Below are 13,087 nucleotides of genomic sequence, written 5' to 3' on the forward strand. Positions count from 1 at the left end.
CCCTCCCAAACCTCAAGTGATAATACTAAGAGGTGGGTCTTTTGGGAAGTAATTTACTCATTCCCTTGTAAGTGGGTTCGGTGCCATTACAAATAAAGGGTAAAGGTAACTGTCCTGCCCCTTGGGAGTGCAATGTTGTGCTTCTCTTTTTAAAGGTGTTTTTGTGAAAAATAGATTTTTTTTCATATAATATATTCTGACTATGACTTCCTCTTCCCCTACTCCTCCCAGTTCCTCCACACCTCCTCAGCCATATGGATCCACCCATTTTTATCTGTTAGAAAATAACAGACATCTAAGGGATAATAATAAAATATAATAAGATAAAACAAAAGCGAACATGTCAGAATAGGACAAAAGAGAAGGAAAAAGAGCCCAAGAAAAGGCACAAGAAAGAGATATAGATACAGAGAACCACTCATTTTCACACTCAAGAATCCCATGACAAAATAAAACCAGAAGCCAGAATAAATAGCAGAGAAGAAGCCCTCATCAGATGTGGGAGCTACTGATGGTTTGATATTAGACCCCTATTCTCCAAACTGTGAACAGTAAATTTCTGTTGTTAATAAGTGGCCCAGTTTGTGGTATTTTGTTATGGTAGTTGAATAGACTAAGATTCTTCCAAACTAAAATATAATACAAAGATATTTCAAAGGTTTTTTTCTGAGAAAGGAAAGACAACAAAATAAACAAGCCAGTATTGTCAGTTCAAAATTTTCAACAGACTGAAATATCTTTGAAAAATGAAGACAAAGACATTCTTAGAGAAATAAATCACAGAGAAAATTACATTACAGGAGATGGAGAAATTTCTTCAGGCCAAAGCACAAGCCATACCAGATGGAAATTTGGCCCTATAAGACAGATTATATGTATTAGAAAAATAAACAAAAAGGTTTTTTCTTCCCTACTACTGCTAGCTAGAAGACCTCTCTGGCCCACTATTTTTTTAGCCCTCAGGTCAAACATAACATTTATGGAATAAATGACCAAAGACAGTGACTTAAGCTAGAACTTCAAGTAATCCTTGTGTAAAACTCGTCTCTGAACTTAGAAAAAGGAAGACATCATCATGGCAAGTGTGTTTAAAATAGCCTCCCATGTCCTCTGACACTTCTTATCTCAAAACTAAAGAGAGCACACAAACATCATTTCAAATGCACACTGTCTCTTTTTTTATTATTATTTACTCTTCTCTCATACATTACATCCCAATCACAGTTTACCCTTTATCCCCTCCTCCCAGTGCCCCCCACCATAACCTCCCCTCTCCCCCAGATCCACTCCTCCTCTGTTTCCCTTCAGAAAACAACACCCCCCCCCACCGGGGACATCAACCATATAGCAAGACAAGTTACAATACAACTAGGCAACACACTCTCATATCAAAGGTAGATGAGGCAACCCAAGAGGAGGAACAGGAACCCAAGAGCTGGCAAAAGAGTCAGAGACACCCCCCCTCCAACACACACACACACACACACACACACACACACACATTGTTAGGAGTTCCGCAAGAACACCAAACTGCACAACCATAACATATATGCAGAGGGCCTAGCTCAGACCCATAAAAGCTCTGTGAATGTTGTTTCAGTCTCTGTGAGCCCCTATCAGGCCTGCTTAGTTGCTTCTGTGGGTTGTGTTTTTGTGTTATCCTGACCTCTCTTGCTCCTACAATTCTTCTTATTGCTTCTTGGCCTTTTGGCTAAGATCAAGTATAGTATCTGTTCTTACCAGTTTAATATCTATTTCTTAATGTAAAAAAGTATGCCTTTCTTCTGTATTCCATTCAACAACACTTTACACTTATGTTCCATGTGCAGCCTAGTAGTAGACTATGGGAGCCAATGGACTGATGGTTCTGACAAACTTTCCAGTTCTATATAGGACAAACCCTCCAAATGCTACTCTGCCTCTGGGAAAGAGCTAACTTTAAGTGCAATTCGCTATGCTATTTCTGAACCTGCCATGGCAAGAGTTTTCTGGACATTCTGTTTTACTTGTTGATGCATTGTGGGTAATGGACATTGTAGATGGTGCAGTCTGTAGAGTGAAATGGTGTGAAGTCCCAGAGAGATGGCTATTTACAAGCCAAAGAGAGAGGCCTGGATCAGATTCTTCCTCACAGCCATCAGATGGGGACATCCTTGCCAACAATTTGCTTCCAGACCAATTTCCCACTGTTCGTTTCCATGAGAACTGACTGAAAACTCTTACATGGGTAAAGAATGACCTGATTTGGTAATATATGAGATAATACTGGTTAATGTTTTATTCTATGTATCTTACATAGACATGAGTTAGATAGTAAATGTTTATTAGTGTTGTGATCCATTCAATCTTGGCCTCCAGGGTTTACAAAGTAATAGTTAGGACATTCTTCAGAATGACACAAAGTTCAAAAGAAAATTGCCCTGGGCACATAGAATATCTTCAGCAAATATAATTTGCTTTGTGATTTTTTTCTGTAGTTGTTTTCTGTGATAATTTACATTGAATGTAAGCTTCATATCAGGAAAAGATTTTTGCTAAAGAATACATCTTTGCATACCTACTTGCTGCTGACACGATGCCTGATGGCAGTGATAGCATTACAGATGAAAATGGACAGTTTGAAAGTTGAGGTTTAACAAGGAAAGAGATGATATGACTTAAATGTCAGCTTTGCAACAAAGAGAAATGACCAGTCTTGGAAATACCTACAGCACAGTTTGCACTTTATCTTGAATGTTTCAGAGTAGAGCTGATACATATCATGTCATCTCATCCAAAACAAGTGGCATAAGTGTCCCACTGGTTCTTTCTTTACTGAAGACCTGGCAGAAAAAAAGGATTTGAATATCTTATGCTCCTCTGTCCCTGCTCAAGAAATTGCCAAAAATTCCAAAACTGCAGTCAATATCTCATAGTAATAATAACACAGATGAAAATGAAACAATTAAGATGGACCCTAACTCAATATTACTGGAGTCCTTGCATGAGAGAAAGTTTGGGGACAGACAGACAGACAGACACACACACACACACACACACACACACACACACACACACACACACAGTAGCATATGAACATGAAGGCAGCTGTCTTCAAGGCAAGGAGAGATGTCGAGAACATACTCTTCTTTCTCTGCTATGACACCCTCTCGGTTTCCAATGTCTAGCATCTGAAACTGTGAGGATGTCGATTTCTGTTATTTAAACTGCCCAGTCCATGATATTTGTTATGACAGCGTAAGCCAACCGAGTAATAAAATATTAATTCTTTTTAAAACCCAATGGCTTTCATTCTTGGTGTAATATTTGGCAAACAACTGGCAATCTGTCAGTTCTGTAAAGAAATCATAGGAATAGATAAGAGCAAGGCTTGGAGTCAAATAGAAAAACACTCAACAGATAAGAATGAACAGTTCCTAGGAGAGGAAAAAATGGCCCTAAAATACAAGAAATTATGCTCACTTGTTTCATAATATGGTAATTACACTGAGCAGTCATCTATCATGCACCATATGATAAAGGTAAGAAGATAACATGCTCTTGAATGAGACCTTAAAGAAACAGATCCTCATCAGTTGATAGTCTGATGCAATCAAAGACATCCAACTTTAGAAACCTCCACTGAAGTTACAAATGTACATATTCCTACAAACTTCCCTTCTGGGGGCTCAGTCTAGAACTCCACATACCTGTGTGAAGTGTCACAAATGGATCTTAGCCACAGAAATGCTCATTGATCAATGAGTGATACCATGAATGTTGCTATAGCTATACAATCAAACAGCATATAATGATAAATAAGCTAGAATTCCTATGCATAGTAGTTGCAAAATAATATGAAGTGATACATACAAAGTATATCTTTAAATGGTTAAACTGATGTGATATATACATATACATATGGATGTGTATGTATGTATGACTAGCATTCATCTTCAAGTAGAGAAAAAAGAATATGTATTTGTACTTATAAGGTGGCTTGATTCTTTAGAGTCACATCTAGTATTTGAATTGACATGAATTTGTGGCAGAGACTATTCTATTGCCCTTCTTGAGAAGAAAATATTGTCCAATTTGTAAAACAAGGCATGCTAACTAAAACAACTTTAATTTATATTTATAATTTAGTCTGCTACAAGCTGTTATTTTGCCTTCTACACTTTGCCGTAAAAACTGTTCCTTAAATGTAATCCCTTAATATGTATTAAGGGTCCAGTCCTATCTGCCAAACAGTGGTTGTCATGCTTAATTAATCTCTGGGATTCAAATAATAGTACTCATATCTTTCCAGATTCTTTAGTAAATCCTGCCTGCTGCAGCAGCGCCTTTTGGGGAAGTACACAGTTGACACTTTTATTTTTTGTGTCTCCTGTCACTCCTAGTAGTGGCAGCTGTGTCCTACCTGACTTACTCTAAAGTTCCCGCTCCATCACCTGAGTCTGGGATACTGAGCGGCCCGCATCTCACATTTGCCACATTGAAGAAGAGGGAGTTAGGACCCCAACCTGAAATGTGATGAATTATTGAACAGGTAGTTTGTGGGTGATTGAAAATTACCTGCAAAAAAAGTGCTTATCTCCTTGAGGCACATCGAAAGCTAGCAGAATTGAGCCAATTAGACTGACTGTCTCTTCAATGAGTTGCGACCTATCCATGGTAATGGCTTATTATGATGATAAATGAACCCATCTCTCAAACTGAAGCCTGAGTACACACTTCAGCAGTTTCCTTGAATCATGAGGCCATTACCTCTCAGCCTCAGATCGACAGCAGTGACAGCCACGGAGGCAGAGAGCACACATGACTAGACACAGATGATTGTTTCACCCTGATGGATATATTTACAGCGATTTCCAAAGAAATGGGCCTTCCTTGTGCTTTATGTGTTGACACCTGAAAGAGTTATCATACTGGCTTCCTTCATTAGGAAACATCCCTCCCTGGGTGTAATGCTCTGAGATGACTGGACTCGGAATTTTCGTTTATTAAGTATTTGGTTGTTTACAGTATTTGAATATTTCATTCTTGTCTGTCTCCTGGTTGTGCAAAAGTTCCAAAGGAAAAAAGATTTTTTTCACTGAACACACATGAATAAATGAATATGTTTTTGGAAGAAAGAACTTCACCCATTAAATTTCACATTTCATCTTTCATGTGAGTGGGAGAAACTATACCGAACTTCCTTTTTCTTTATAGAGAAATTTTATCACTCAAATGTACATAATTTGATTTGGGGCTGTAAAGGAAGGTGTGCTAAAAATTCTGTAGGTAGTTACTGAAGCTGGATAGTTTTAATATTCAACTATAGACATCTTTTTGGCTTTAGGAGAACCTGAGTATCAAGTTATTTCACTATACACATATATAGATATATATATATATATATACACGTATATGTATATACTTACATATATTTAATAATAAATCTTAAGATTTCTTACAAAGTATTAGACAAATTTTGGCTTATAAACTTATTTGTATTGTTTTAGTGAAGCCTTGAAGAGAGACAACATCTTAACTAACTTGAAATAGCAGCTCAGAAGGTGTGGGGGCTGGGGCTTTTAGGCTTTAGGGGAAATGGGCAGTTTTAAAATAGTTCCTGCATGACAGGTAACTCTCTGAGACTGTGCAGAACACAAGATATAAAACCTTGGCATTTGTCGATAGATCGAGGCCAAGATCTAGAATCACATATTGCAGAAGCTGATATAAATCTATAGGTATGTTAGTTTAGATGGATCTTAGTTGAGGAAGAAAATTGTCTCAGCACTGACTCAAGCATGTATTCATCTATTTACAAATCAGGAATAGAAAGTATGTGAACTCCCAATATTGTTTATCATGGGAACAAGGAATTCTGTTAGCCTTAGTTCTTACAGACAACAGCTTTATGAAATCTCGGCCATAACTTTGTTTCAATATACTCACTTTCCCTCCAGTGATAGGTGGATGAATACCAATACCAATTCATAGAGCCACTGTGAGGATTAAATGAATTAACAAGCATTCATCAGTTAAGAGGAGGCATGGAAAATAATAAACACCTGCCAGAAGCTATTGTTGTTAACTCTAATTGTGCCTATATTCCACTGAGGCTTTACAACTCTTCCCCAAGACAAGATAAATGAAAACAGGACAAAGAAGAAAGGGTAAGAGAAGAGTAAGGTAGAAAGAGGGGGGGAAAGGAGAGAGAAGGAGAGAGGGAGGAAAAGGAAAGTGAAAAACAGAGTGAAAAAATGGAACGCAAACGGAAATGGATCAGAAGGGCCCATTGATGTATCTTTAATTTTAGAGCATTTTGTTTATCAAGTGACTGCCAGGAATTCTTATCCTGTTTACAAAGTGATGCTGTGGTGGGAGAGTGAATGACTTTTCTCTCTAATTTTCATCTGAGGCTGGATTTGAAGGGATCATCAGCTTCAGCATTCCAGAATATGTCCTCTGTAATGAAATGCAGTGGAAACAACCCACAGGGAAGAAGTTTCATTGGCCATTGAAGGTCCTGCAGGCAGTTTGCTGCCTTAAGCTTGTTTCCACCCACAGCACAGAAGGAAAAAAGGAACAGTGTGTTGCTGTTGCTCTTATTCTGATATCAAACAATTTTAAATTTGAATGCAATAGTATTGATTAAAGATTAAAGTACTTTGTTTGGCTTCCCCTTCCCCCACTGCCCCATCCCAATAAGTCTAGAGATACAATTTCAATACTGTAACATGTAATCTTAATTACATTCTTGATCAGGACTCTTTGCTAACTTTAAAGTGTAGTAATTCAATGTATCTCACTGTCTGGCAGATACATGGAGGATGATGGATAGCATGCTGGTTTGAAAGTAGATTCTTTCTGTTGTGCCAAGCTCTTGATCTTTGTGTCAGTAAAGATATTTAGGCGAGGGAGAATGTTAACTATGCTGGGAATGAAGCCCACAACAGCTTGATTCCTGAGGCACAGCCTGGTCAGGGTTTAACTCCATCTTCCTGACTCACACACTGTAGTATTTTTACTAAAAGGAGACAGACCAGACTAAGGGGTGGAGAAAATACTCAAATCTAAGTCTGTGTTTTAAACTGAGTTCTATTAATAGCCATGGCAATCTCTGATGGATGTCTCTCCATCTACTCTGTATCTTTGTAGGTAGGTCATCTAGAGTCTTCGTTAAACATCGGCACTGCTACCTTAACCCAGAAGACTTGGGCAAATACCTGAGAATTTATACTTTTGTTGAAATTCTCCCTCCATCTTTCTCTCCCCCCCATGCTCCTCTCTCCCTCCCTCCCTCTTTTTATCTCTCTTCCTTCGCCCTCTTTCTCTCCTTTCTTGTGTGTGTGTGTGTGTGTGTGTGTGTGTGTGTGTGTGTGTGTGTGTGATGCTTGTGGGCAATTTTGTATGTGTATAACAAAAGATACCTTCAGCTGTGGCTCCTAGCTTTCCACCTTGTTTGAGACATCATCTTTTTGTTGCTCCCAGCTGTGTGTGTGAGGTTAGCTGGCCTGCAAACTTCCATGGAGCCTCCAGTCTCCGCCTCCCCCCTTGTTATAGGAACACTGAGCTACTGTGTCCTGCTTTGATGTGGTCTATAAGAATTTGAAGTCAGGTCACCACATGGGTACAAACATTTTATTCATGGAACCAATTCTCCAACCCCAGAATCTATAGTTTTAGCAAGTTTCCCACCCCACTTTTCGTCCATAAATACGAGATACTCTTTTAGGATGACTTCTAAAACTACTGATATATATCATCTGTAGATGGCTCTACACACTTAGGCTTTCCAAGGCTTAAGAAAATATACTGTAACACGCTTTATTTGAATTCAGAGGCCAGCTTTATGATCTAATAGTTTAGTATGTACAAGAAATCCCTTAAATGATTCTCTTTTAGCTACCACTAAAAAATATGCAAATTTAAATTTATTATCAAATTCATTATAAACAGAATAATCTAGGCACACATCTTCACACAGGAAGAAAATTAATCTCAGCAAGCAGCTGTTTTCTTTTAGAATAGGAAGTCTGAAGTGCACAGCCATTAATATTCGGAATGAGGAAGAAACGAGACTTGGCGGGAACAGAATGTTTTGAGGGGGTTGGGAACAGTTTTGTGTCCTACAAGGGTTGCTAAGTTTCCCAAAGTTTGTTAGGGGTGCTGCCATCTGGAGACTGCTACTACAAGGTGAGTGCCAACAGAGGCAAACCCTTACTTCACCTACACAGCTTCAACTCCTCATAATGTGGAGGGTTATATTGTATCAGCAAAAGACTCAGTTTGCAAACAAAATCGCTTTTTTAAATTGTAGTGTGTGTGTGTGTGTGTGTGTGTGTGTGTGTGTGTGTGTGTGTGTGTGTGTGTATTGGCATGAATGATCGGAGGACAACTCTCCGGAGTAGGTTCTCTCTGACCAACTTTGTAGGACCACCCCTGTGCAGATGCCTCTGCCCAATAAGCAGGCTCTTCAATAAAATCATTAGTAGAAAGTTCAAAACATACAAATTATGTGACAAGTCTGGGGAAGATAGAGAGGGGATGGGATGGCCCAGGTTAGATGGAGGTAGGGGTGGCTCTTGCCATAGAGAGAGGTAGGTATCACACTGTATAGTAGCAGATAGGAGTAGTTATGGCTTTCAGAGGGAGGTATGAATGCTGCTAGTTCACCAGAAAGTAGGAGGGGCACTGGGTAGAGAAGGGAGAGATTGGCATATGTCTAAGGAGATGGGGATGTGGCATCAAATGATGAGGGATAGCACTGATTCAAGATGAGTAAGAAAAGCTCCCATTGCAGGACAAATGGAGATGGTGTTGGTTACAGGGCCACAGGACAGGACCAGGTCACAGCATCTGACCTGGTGGGTTTTGAAGTGCGAGACTGGAATCATGGCTGAGACAGGGCCAGTGGTGTTGATGGTAAATAATGTGGGTGACCGAGTTGGGCACTCTACTTGCATGTATACCTCCAGTATTCATCTGATTTCCTCTTAGAAAAGCCTAATTCTGAAAAAAAAAATGTGAAAACAAATTAAACAAATAGATCATGTGAATTAGAAGTCTTCTGCAGATTTAAAAACCTTTGATTCTAACACCATATAGAATCATTCACTCAGTTGACTATGAGGTAAGAAATAATAACTCTACAAAGTATGGGAAAGGCACCATCTAACAACAGTTGAAAAGAAAAAAAATTTACCCAGTTGGGCTATTCTCCACATCCAGATGCGCTGATGAAACATAAGCCCAGCCGTAGACAATGTGAAAAGTGTCAAGCAAAGCAACTAAGATGATTCAAGACCCCGAACAACTAGTGTTTGGGAAACATCACTTTCTGCCTACATTGCAGAAAAGGCCATTGAACTTTCTTTCTACCCTTACCTCCCAGCTCTAAAATGTTATTCACATACCTGGTGGAGAGATGCTTTAGGAACCTCAAATCTGATCACCTATTCCTTCCTTAAGAAGGTTAGCATTAGAAGGATAAAATGGAAACCCAGAATACCTTCTACACTCACAGCCCCCATGAAGCTTAAGAAGACAGTAGTCCCACCATTAAATGCCCATAACTATCTAATGGTTTCTCAGTTTTCCTGATTCAGCATTCCTTTTGTGGGGCATTTCATCTACAACTTTCCTGATTGATTAGCTTTTGTTCATCCAGAACAATGAAGATCAGATGTTGAGTTCTATGGATTCATCTCTGACAGTTCTTTCTTAGTTAGGCCTTCCCCTGGGACCTCCCTACACATAGAAACGTTTTTTTGTTTTTTTTTTTTACTCTCTACAAATTTGTTACCTCCCCCAACACTTACAACTTGATTCTGTGCCCCCTGAGCACACAGATTACTTCAGATAGAAATTCCACAACTTCTTTTGAGTGAGTAAATGTGTGTTTCTGTGTTAACATTTATTTCTATTTCCTTAGAAAATGAGGAAGGAAAAGTATAGGTTGAATTCTCTTAAATGAAAAAAAAAGTTTGAAACCTCATTAAAAATGCTTGCTTGGAATTTCCTAAGAAGTGTCTGAGCAGATCTTCTAAATATACATATATATACATAAAATATGTCTGGAGTCATTTAGGTCCATATCTGTTCAGTGCCAAGGGGAAGGCCTAAATAGTTTTCTAAATTTTTTCCCAACCCTCAAATTTTCTGCGCTTATAGAGCACTAGGTGGGTAAAAGTATTTTCCTGTGTGTTCTGGAGGAATGTAAGACATGAATATTTACACAGAAGCAAAGTTTCAGGGATGAGAAGACTATGAATTGTACTCTATTAAGTGGATTCTACATTCTGTTGTGTCCTGATGCAGCTTCTCTGTGTGCTCTGGGGTCCATCCATTCCAGGTCAAAAGGGAGTATGAACCAATACGGATTCCCTTTGCTTCTTAAGTCAATGTGATTTAATCTTTTTCCTGTTTTGCATTTTGACAACACCTGGAATGAAATGTAGAAGGTGAAAAGCCAAGCGATTAAGTCATTTGAATAAAGAGACACAGCTTCCCCTGAGTCTAAACATACATAGAATTTACAACTTCTTTTTTTAAATTTATTTATTAAATTTAATTTTACATATCAGCCACGGATTCCCTTGTTCTCTCCCTTCCTACTCCCCTGCCTTCCCCCCAGCCCACCCCCATTCCCATCTCCTCCAGGGCAAAGACTCCCCTGAGGATTGAGTTCAACCTGGTAGATTCAGTCCAGGCTGGTCCAGTCCCCTCCTCCCAGACTGAGCCATGTGTCCCTGTATAAGCCCCAGGTTCCAAACAGCCAGTTCATGCACCGAGGACAGGGCCCGGTCCCACTGTCTGGATGCCTCCTAAGCAGATCAAGCTAATCAACTGTCTTATTTATCCAGAGGGCCTGATCCAGTTTGGGGCTCCTCAGCTATAGGTTCATAGTTCATGTGTTTTCTTTCGTTTGGATATTTGTCCCTGTGCTTTTTCCAACCTTGGTCTCAACAATTCTCGCTCATAAAAACCCTCCTCTTTCTCGCCAATACAACTTCTTGACATCCACTTAGACCTCTTTCTATGTTTCAATGCAGGATGTTAAAAAAGAAGAGTAGGCCACTTTACCAGCAAGATGGGTTAAACATCAAACAATTTATTTTGAAACTTCAAGTTTATGACATCAAATTTAAGAATTTGGTTAAAATGAACCTAGTCTGCTTACATTTAGGAAGCAGCTGTCTTTCAAGATAGTAAAATAAATAGATACAATAATATTTGGTCAGCTGTGGCTTGCAATTTAAATGCTTGGTTTAATACTATTTAGTCTGCCTCATTCTAAAATATGTTCTCCAGTAGAAGTGTATGCATTTTAAAGTATTTCAAGTGTTCATTGTGGATTCTTGATCTAACCATCTTTCCACTACTCTGCATCCACTGATCAGAAATGATACCTTATTTTTCTTCAGTGTGTGTGTGTGTGTGTGTGTGTGTGTGAGAGAGAGAGAGAGAGAGAGAGAGAGAGAGAGAGAGAGAGAGAGAGAGAGAGAGAGAGAGAGAGAGAGAGAGAGAATGAGAGCATCTGGGTATAAGTGCAAGTGTGGAGACTAGAGTTCTATATTGGATATCTTCATCGATCTCTCCATTGTATATTTAGAGTTGCTCCCTCAACTGTAACTCATCTATTCAGCTTTGCTATGTGGCCCTTGAGCCTCAAGGATCTGACATCTCTGCCTCCCTAATGCTGAAATTATGGTTGGCGTTACTATACTGGCTTTTTATGTGGGTGCTGAGAACACAGGTCCTTGTGTTTGTTCAGCAAAAATTTATCTACTGAGCCATCTCTCCAGCCATGTCAGAATATGTTTTCTAAGACACATGTTACTTTCAGATTTACATTTTTAAGTGACAAAATAACATGGACTGTGGTCATCATCAAGTTCTTCCTGGCTTTGCTTTTTACAGATGTCCTGTACTTGGGGGGCATTCCTGAATAGCCTTTTCAGATTGCCTTATTTTACTCTGTAATATGTATCCATTTTTCTTCAATGTGTTTTCATGGCCAATAGACTATTATTATATTTAATTTAATTCTTTTGCCAGCATGGGCCTCAGTTTAGTTGTTCTTCCATCTACTGAAGGACATTTTAGTTCAAATGAATATTTAGTTCAAATATCCAAATTTTGTCGGTATCCATAAAGCTGGTGCTATGAACTGTTGTGTGATATTTTGATTATATTCTCAAAATAAAGTTTGCTTTCTATCAGAGGTCAGAGCTAGCTTCTAGCTAACCAAAATTAACCTAGAGGTTTTGGAGGACTGAGGACAGATAGAGAGATAGGAAGTAGTAGGGTGTGACTTAGAGAGTGTCTCAGCCCCTTTGGATGGAGGAACAAAAGAGATAGGAGGTCACTGGTCACTTCTCTGCCACTTCTCTGATCATTCAGGTTCTTACCCCATATATGACGCCCAAGATTTTGTTCATAAAGAATAATTAGATAAATGTATCATCTGTCACCCAATATGGGGCGCCACTTGTGGGTGGATTTTTCTGTCCCATCTGCCAGCTCCCAAATAACCACACAGAGACTTCTTGTTAATTATTAACACTTGGTTGGTGGATTAAGCTACTTTCTGACTAGCTCTTATAACTTAAATTAACCCATTTCTTTTCATCTATGTTCTTTTTATTACATGGTTTGATTATGTTTACTTTGTAATGCCAATGCTACTTTCTATGTGTATGGCTGGTGACGCCCTGTGTCACCTCCCTTCTTCCTCTCAGTGTCCTTTCTGTACAAATCTACACAGTGTACAAAAAGATTATTCCACAAGAATAAATACCTGGGCTGTTGTTTGTACTTGTTCTTTGTAACTTTTCAGTTGTGTGGGTAAATAGCAAGGAGTGTGGTTACTACACTGTATGGAGAATAGTTTTGTCAGAAAATGTCAACATTCTACTCCACTATATTATTTTTATATTCTCAATAGGATGCGAGCTTTCTTGTTTTCATATCTTTACTGACATTTTGTTGCCATTATTTTGTATGTAAGCATTCTAATAAGTGTGTAGTAATATTTTGTTGTGTTGACTTATGATTTTGTAATGATTTACAGCACTGAGTAACTCTTCATATGCTTGATTTGCATGTG

At 38.8% G+C, this 13,087-nt stretch overlaps 1 protein-coding gene and 1 pseudogene across 8 annotated transcripts in view; both read left to right on the forward strand.

The window, feature by feature from the left end:
- Lama2 (laminin subunit alpha 2) overlaps positions 1 to 13,087 on the forward strand; it is a 573,571-nt gene that overhangs the window by 269,522 nt on the left and 290,962 nt on the right. The gene's annotated exons all lie outside the window — the stretch shown is intronic.
- Positions 1,692 to 1,807, forward strand: LOC114698638 (annotated as a pseudogene).

The sequence above is a fragment of the Peromyscus leucopus genome, chromosome 8a, assembly GCF_004664715.2.
Source record: "Peromyscus leucopus breed LL Stock chromosome 8a, UCI_PerLeu_2.1, whole genome shotgun sequence".
In the NCBI taxonomy this organism is placed as follows: domain Eukaryota; kingdom Metazoa; phylum Chordata; class Mammalia; order Rodentia; family Cricetidae; genus Peromyscus; species Peromyscus leucopus.